We start from the raw sequence: 8,818 nt of genomic DNA, 5'->3' as shown, positions 1-8,818 counted from the left end.
ATTGTTGGAAAGTCATCGAGGTTTGTGGGTGGAATGTAGTGCCCAAGTCGTTTTTTGCTTTAAAAGGTTGTGACAAATACAGATGCGTTGAAAAAAAAAAAAAAAGATAATGTACACGTAATGATAGCATAATGGCCATGAAGGGAATTATGGAGGTCTAATATTCTAAGGTTCTTATACTACATGGGAAGTGGCATGATATCAATAGAAGATGGAGTGTGTTAAATAAAAGATATATAATAAGATCCTTAAAGCAATCACTATAATAATAAAATAGTTACATGTAAAAGAGGAGTTAAAATCAGATAACAAAAAATAGTAGTTTAATCCAAAAGAAGGCAACAAATGAGAGCAAATGGAGAAACCAATAACTAATAGCAAACTGAAGGACTTAAACATAGTTCTTTTACAATCTATACTGAATATAAATAGCCTACATACACCAACTAAAAGACAGAGTTTGTTAGGTTGGATAGAAACTACACCTACCTATATGCTGCTTATAAGAAATTCATTGTCAAAAATGGAGATACAAATGTGCAAATAAAAATGTAAACTAAGCTAACAGTGGTGAAAAGAAAGCTGAAGTGACTGACTGCACTGATAGCAGATGGAGTAGATTTCAGACCAAACCACGGTACCAGGGATATAAAGGGTTCTTTCATAATAACAAAGAAACTAGTGCATCAAGGGAACAAAACAATCCTCACTTCTAAAGAAATTTCAAAACTCCTGAGAAAAACCAGTAAGATCACATTATGGTCAGAGGCTTATAAACCCCTCTCAGTAAGTGACTAAGCAAGGGGGCAGCGTGTAGGGGACCTAACAGGCTTGAACACACTGCTAGTCACTCTGCTTTCTACTGGTTCACCCAGGCTAAGGCCCAAGGCCCTCAGCAGAAGCAAGGCTGTACCCTCTCACCTCACACCTTTTAGGATTTTATTCCCAAATTTTTCTCTTGTTTTGTAACACAAAGACCAAGAATCTCCCAAATGAAATGAAGTGCAGGCTAGCATTCCTTGTGCAGTGAGGGGGTGCGAGTAGGGATGGTCCCTCTGCTGCATCAGAACCCATATGCCCCAGGTTTCTAGATGAGATTCATGAAGATGTCAAACTGGAAAGAAAGGGAGGTTGTTCACAGAAAATACAGTGATCAGAGCTCTGACGTGTAACCCTGGATGTATGTATCTAATACATCTGTGTCTTTGCTTTTGTTTGGAGTTTTTCACATGAACTGCACAATCTGCAGATTGTGTTTTTGAATGTTTTTAACCCATAAAGTCTTGAATTGCCATAACACAGGATCCTAGAGTTCTGTTCCTTGTTGTGTAACTCAAAGAGTGCTCCCAGCTGCAGGACATCTGCACAAACTGGGAACAACTCAAATGCCTATCACTGAAATCATGGACAAACTGCTTTTCTTTGGCAATGCAGGTGACTCCTCAATCAAAAATACTTAGCAAAAAAAGGCCAAATATAGGATAATAAATCCCAAGAGATAACAGATTAAAACCCAAACCTGTAGGAATATACAAGGAGGAAACAGTTATAAACTATAACAGGAATAGAACATCATGAAGATAAGATCATGGTGAGTGCTCAGGGCAGGGCAGGGCAGGAGGTATAACAGGCAAGGGCATCTTGGAACCTTCTAGAAGCTACATATATTCTAGAGTTGACATAAGTAGGATATGTAAATTCTGTAGCCATTTTTTTAAGGTAGATATTTATGCTTTACCTACTTTTCTGCAAACTTTTGCACAATTAAAAAAAAGGTATTGTTTCAATACATTTTATACCAGGTACCAACTTAGTGCAGTTGGGTTATGTTGACCGGCATCACACAAAGAGGTGTGAGGATCACTTTGTACATAGGGCAGAAGGCAGGGTAAAGGAGATGACCTTGACCCAAGCAGACAAGCCACTGTGCTAGGCCTGGATGGTTCTTCATGGGCAAAGACTATGACCTGACCACATGTCCCTGCACTGACATCAGAACCTCTGAGGAGCCCGGACCCCTTGGCATTCCAAGCCCCTGAACCAGGATCTGAACTACTGTTGGGGCGGAGGGTGGTTCCTAACTCCCCGAGCCTTTCCGAAAAGGAAGCATGCAGAGAACTGCAGCGAGGACCATTTCCAAGCGCCCCCAGGTTGGAGGGCGGGGACGCTGGAGTGTGACAGGTGTCTCAGACATTGGAAAATCTATTATTGGTGGCCATCAACAGAGTCCAGGAAGCATGGAGAGAAGACGCAGCTAGAGACATAAAACTCACAGGCTGATTATCTCATACACTTTTTAATACCTTCCTAAAGTTGATCCACAAAACAAGCTTGGGAAAGTGCATGAGAGAGGGAAAAAGGAAGAAGCAATCAAACACCAATAGCAGTTAAGCAACAAAGAGCAATGAATACAACGGACCATCCGCACCACGAAGGTTCCTTCTCCTCTGGACTCTGCTGCTCCCTCAGGATCCGGGCCAGAGAGACCCCGGGAAGAGTGGTCCACGGGCAAGGGAGGAAGGGTCGGGAACCCCAGAGAGAAGAACGGAAGCCGGAGCTCGAGGTGGCAGAGCGATCATTAAATCCACAGAGGGGAAACCCCACAGGCTACAGCGCCACGCACCCGCTCCTCCATCAACTCCCACACAGCTGGGAAGGGCGGGGATGCGGACGCGGGTGACAACCCTGCAGCCGGACCTTGGGGCAGCAGCCTGCACTTCTCAGAGTCCTTCCTTGCGCGTGAGCACAGAAGTCACCGCGTGCCCGGCACAGCCCCGCCTTCCTCCCCTTCCACTCATGGCGCCCGGCACCCCCTCCCCCGAGTCAAAAGCCCTCCGCCAAGCACCCATCCGTGCTCCATTCAGCCAGAACCGCGCGCTCCTTGCAAGGGCCCCAGAGCGCCCAGAGCTCTCACCCCAGGGCCTCACAGCAGCACTCAGCCTGCGGAGCCGCCGAGCTCCCACAGGCCACGCCCACCGCCGCGCGGCCCGGCGCTTTCCCGCCCTCCGCAAGCCCCGCCCACCCACCCCTTGCCCTCAGCCCCTCGCAAAGCCCAGGACCCTGTTCCCCGAGGGCGCCATCGATGACCCTCAGTGCGGCCTGTAGGCCGCTGAGGGCCCTGGGGGCTGCCTAGCCCTGGGGAACCCAGGTGCGGACCCGGCCTCAGAAAACACAGCTGTGGACAATCGAGGACCCCGCGCCAGGGCTCAGAACTGGGACCGCGGTGTGGGGTCACTTGAGGGCCGCCTTCCGGAACCGGAGTCAGAGGAGAAGAAAGGGAAACGCAGACGCGGGGCGGACCCCGCGCCAACAGACAGGGTTCCCAGGAGGATGGGCGCCGGCCCCAGGCTCAGGACTCTGCTCCTCGGGAGGGGGAGGAGGATGCGGGAGCCGCGCCCACAGCTCCCGGGAGGGCGGGAAGGGCCGGGCCCCCCTGGGAGGAGGCCTCGGGGCTGCGGAGCCCGGGCGGCAGGGGGCGCGCTCCGGGACCACAGCCTCCTGGTGTTTTTAACTCCAGGCCTTGCATTCTTACTGCTGTGTTTATTCATTGGAGTGAGAGAATTACAGAGAGGGGAGAGGCAGAGAGAAAGGTCTTCCGTGCTCTGGGTCGCTCTCCAGATGGCCACTACAAGGGGTCTCCCAGGCAGGAGCAGGCCCCAAGCCCTCGGGCCATCTTGCATGGCTTCCCCATCCCATTAGGAGAGAGCCAGAACGCAAGAGGGGCAGCCGGGACAGGAACCAGCGCCCATGGGGGAAGCCAGCCCTGCAGCCAGAGGCTTAGCCCACCAGGCCACAGCACAGGCCAGGACCACTGCGTTTCCGGTGCTGTGCAGAGAAACCGACTTGAAACTTACCAGACTCCAGGAGCTAGAATCCTGCTGTGTTTTCTCTAGAGAGAGGAGGCCTTGCCTCCTGCGTGCGGGCTTGTAGTTTATAACTTAGTTGCCTGCAGAAGTCTCTGAGGGTTAAAGTGCAGTTAAGGAAGTGAGGTTAAGGTGGCTGCAGGTCATCCCGCACTGTCTTGGGCTCAGAGGCTCTGGAGCTGGCGCAGTCACACTAAGGAGAGGAGCCCAGGAGCTGCAGTGTGGGATGGGGGGGACAGGGCGTGCACAGAAGGGCAGGGTCCAGCAGCCAGGTGGCACAGCGAGTTAGAGCCCCAGTCTGCATAGGCAGCCTCCATGGGGGCTGCTCCACTGGCTATGCAGCTCTCTGCTGGGGACTGGGAACACAGTAGATGATGGCCCTAGTCCTTGGGTCCCTGCACCCACGTGGGAGACCTGGCAGAGTTCCTGGCTCCTGGTAAATCCCAAGGACTTCCTGGGATGGGGTTCAAGGCTGAAGACTAATCCTCTGTGACGTGGGGCCTTGCCTCTGGGACTCAGTCTGCAATACTTCCATCTTCATTGGTGCCAGTAATCGTCCTTTCTTCTCACACTCCTCTGATGTGTGTCCTCTTCCTGGTGTCAGCAGCCTTCTCTTGGTTGTTTTGTGCATCTGCCTTACCTGAGTCAGCCTGCCAATGCCCCATGCTTGGCTCTGACCACTTTCTACCAGGGGCTGTTCTCACGATCTCAGGCACCTCTGGAAAATCTTTCTTAACCTGATTTCCATTGGTCAATGTGGTTTTTAATTTTTTGTCTTTGAAACTGGCAGCATTGCCTAGCAGAAAAGCTGGGTCCACAGAGGTCCAGAATGAATCTCTACTCTCCCTGGCTCCAGGAGACAAAAAGAAGAACATGGGTCTCCATACGGAAATGACCTCCACGAGGCCTGACACTCTCCAGCATTGCAGCAGAGGAGAAGGCCTGAGGGAGAATTCCGGAGGAAGGACCCACACAGGACAGGCAGGGCTGTGTTAAATACTCATTCACCTTGTCTGTTCTCTGCTCCCATTCTATCACCCAGTGATTGAAAACAGACAGAGAGTAAATAATGGGACAATAGAAATGTGGGAAAAGCTATGTCCAAGGAATGGCCCTCATACTTTTGTTTGTTTGTTTGTTTTTAGCAGCAGAAATAGCAGTGCTTTATCCAAAGTCCACAAAAGCCAACAATGCATTCTTGGAAGACAAGAGCCATGCTCGGCACAGGGAAGCTGGAGGTCAGAGCTCATGGGGTGGCCCTCCTTCCATCAGGTGCTGTGGTGCTGAGACAACCTCTTAGTCGCTATGGACCTCAGGTTCCTCATCAGTGAGGTAAAGTGTGCATTGTTCCTCTCTGAGGTCCTGCTGCTTAGGTTCCTCGGAGTCCCTGGGGAACCACACGTGCCCTGGGAACTGAGGCTGAGAGCTGACCTGGTCCCTCCTCTGTGTCTCCTCCCAGATCTGGAGCTGAGTCCACATCCGGAGAACCCAGAACTGAAGGTGCAGATGAAGGCAGATGAGCAGCTCTCTGGGACATGAGAATGACCCAGAGAGTGACAAGGTAATGTTAGGGTGAAAGCAAGTGTGGGTGAGATGAAGGACACATTGTGTCGGAAACCTCAGGGGACACTCAGAAAGGCCTGCTCCACTGTCCAGCCCCTGAAGGAGCCACCTTCCATGAGCACTGAGGTCAGGAGAGAAACTGACTCCACAGTGAACCTGTGCGCCTGGCCAGGGAGATCCCTGGATGGAATCAGAGCAGGCTTATGCTGAACAAAAGCTTTCCATGCAAACTAGAGATCCTGGTAACTTCAGTGTCGCCACCAAAAAAAAAAAGAGAGAGAGAGAGAGACCACACCCTTCCTGCCCTCTTCAGCTAGGTACATTTTCCCAGCCATGCTCCATTCCGCCATGCAACACACTGCACAATCCTAAAATGGCAGTGGTGCAGTCCCACGGCCCCAGAGTAAGGATCCCCATGATCCCCACATGGGGCCAAACCTATGTACACTGTTCACAATGCTTTTGCTTTCTCTGTGCTATAGTGTGAAAGCACTCACAGCTCAGTAGCCAACATAACTAATCATTCATCTGAGAAATTGGCAAAGGACCTGAGTAGACATTACTCCATGAAAGGAATGCGCATTGCTACCAGGTTTATGAAAAGTTGCCCATTATCAGTACTCATCAGGGAAACACCATTCCAAACCCCAGAGGGATATCCCCTCAGAACCATATGGTCAGCTGCTGTCACAAAGACAAGAGAGAATAAATGTGGGCAAGGGTGTACCGAAAAGGAAACACTTTTACATTATGTGTGAGAATGTTGAGTGGTATGGCCATTATAGAAAACACTATTGAAATATTTTTGAAACATTAAACTAGAACTGTCAAATGACCCATTCATCCTCCTTATGTGTATATATGCAAAGAAAAAAGAAACAAAAAACCGTATCAGCATTTAGTAGAGATATCTGCAATCCCTAGTTGATGCCTTATTCACTGAGGCCAAGATGCAAACTGCCTACATGTCCATCAACAGATGGTAGGTTAAGAAATCTTGCTGGCTATATATATGGCTTGAAAAGTGTATTTTAATAAAAGGATACTACAGATTTTCCATGACACTTTGGAATCACTTGAAGAGTTTGATCCCTCTTATGCATTTCGGTGTATAGATATTTATATACATATAATGTGTAACAATGCATTATACATGATAGATGTATGATTATACTTAACTATACATATTTATATGATGGAATGCTGTTCAACTCAAAGATAAAGGAACTCCTGTCATTTGTGAGAAACTGGATGAAATTGGAGGACATTATGGTGAGTGAAATAAACCAGATATAGAAATAATAACACTGCATGAAGTCTCTTATGTGTGGTGTCTGAAAGAAAAAAAGGAAAATTGTTGAATATGTCGATACAGAATGAGAGAGAGGTCATCAAGGTGGTGGAGTCTGGTGGGAAGAATAGAGAGATGTTGACCCAAGAGTACAAAGGAGTAGTTATAGAGAAGAACTAAATCTAGGGTTCTGAAGTAAAGCACGAGAATCTGAGTTATTCGTGGAGCATTCTATCCTGTGGGTGAGACTGAAGTGGAAAGAAGTGGCCACTATGAAGGATGCACATTCCCTGAAGGGAGGAGAGAGCTTCCTCTTTGCTTGTGGCCTTGTTGAGCTATGTGGATCCAGAAGGCTTCTGTAGCTGAGGCAGCTCCTGTCAAGCGCCCTGGGTGAGCACTGAGGTCAGACATAAGAGTGTGATTTGTTAAAGACACAGTGAGAGCCACTGTGCACTGCCCTCTGTCCTCAAAGCTGTATCAAGGGACTTAATAGTAGAACTGTTCTCCAGAATCACTTCCTTTTAGTGCATTAAATGGAGGATATTCTCATGTCTCATAGGTTATAGTTCTGTCTAAGAGCTCACAGCAGATGTATCACCCGTGGGTTCTTCTTTGAAGACAATTAAGTTTCTAAAAGGAAAGAAGGGGGAGGAAGGAAGGTAAGAGCAGAAGGGGGCAAAAAGTGAAATAACCTTTGAGAAGCAGTAACCTTGGACAGCCCTTTGCTAGGCTGTTGAGTAACAGTTCTCTTAGATTTCTTGTTCCATTCTGTCTTTTTTTCTTTCTCAGACTAAACAGGAGAGTTGGAGGAGGAAGAGGAGCAGAATAGGTGGGAGGGCAGGTAGGTGGGAAGAAGGACTATGTTATTAATGCTGCATTTATGCCATAGATGCAACATTAAATGAAGAAGTTAATTTAAAAAACTACTTCAAATATGTAGCACCCATATGCCTCAAAATAAGTTTGCCATCATTATAAAGTTAGTTGCAATAATTATATATAAATATAGTATAAAAAAGCATTAGGTTCTTCCCACACATTGGCAGAACAAATTGGAGTTCTGGACACCAAGTGTCAGCCTGGCCAAGCCTGACTGTTGCATGCATTTGGGGACTGAAATAGTGATGGAACACATAGCCTTGGTTGTGTTTCTCTGTGTGTATGTCTCTCTACACCTGGATCTCTACATCTCAAATAAGTATAATTAAACAAAAAACATTTTCATTTTCATAAAATGTTTCATCTTCTAAGTTACTTGTTTTATTCAAAGGGCAAAAAGACAGAGAAAAGAGATCTCCTATTGACTGGTGTGAACCTAGGAGGCCTGAGCTAACCTGGGCCTGGCCAGGCTGAAACTAGGACTGGGTCCATCAGGATCTCCCACATAGACTGCAGTGACACAAGTACTGGAGCTGTCACTGCTGCCTCACCGTGTGTGCACTACCAGGAAGCTGGAGGGGAGAGCAAAGCAAGGACTCGGTCCCAGGCACTCCGATCCAGGTGTGGGCATCCCAGGTGGCATCTTAACTGCTGTGCCAAACACTTGTGCCAATTTCAACCTCTTAGAAGAAAAACTAGTACAAAGTCTTTCAACTTGAATGAGATTACATTTTTTAGGTATTATACCCAAACTACACGTAATAAAAGAATAAATTCATAAATGTCCCAACATGTTCAAATTTCCTGTTCAAAGTCATTGATAAGAAGATGAATAGCTATACAGGCCAACACAGGGAGAAAACATTTTGAAATTACATACTTGATATAACAATTCTTGTCAGACAACTAAAAGAGCTCTCAAAATTTCATTCAGAAAAATGAAATGAGCCATGTATCATGGAAACTTTAAACTCAACATTTCAAACAGGTAGAAAAGCCTTGTGATCTCTTAATCAGCAGGTGTGGTGACTTCCTAACAGCACTGAGAAAGGAAGGCTTGTTGGGACACATTTTCTGCCTTGGTATTTTCATACACCTGCATGACTATATGAACGATACATGCTTAGGTGATTTGGGGACAGGGTCTGTGGTGTCAGTGCAGGATCTATAACTATGAGACTGGCAGATGGGTAGGTTGTCCCCACCAGTGGGGGTCTTGTGC

The sequence above is a fragment of the Oryctolagus cuniculus genome, chromosome 10 (assembly GCF_051225735.1).
Source record: "Oryctolagus cuniculus isolate XC-2025 breed Fujian yellow rabbit chromosome 10, ASM5122573v1, whole genome shotgun sequence".
In the NCBI taxonomy this organism is placed as follows: Eukaryota; Metazoa; Chordata; class Mammalia; order Lagomorpha; family Leporidae; genus Oryctolagus; species Oryctolagus cuniculus.
The sequence above is the reverse complement of the archived record's forward strand: the minus strand, read 5'-3'. Positions refer to the sequence as shown.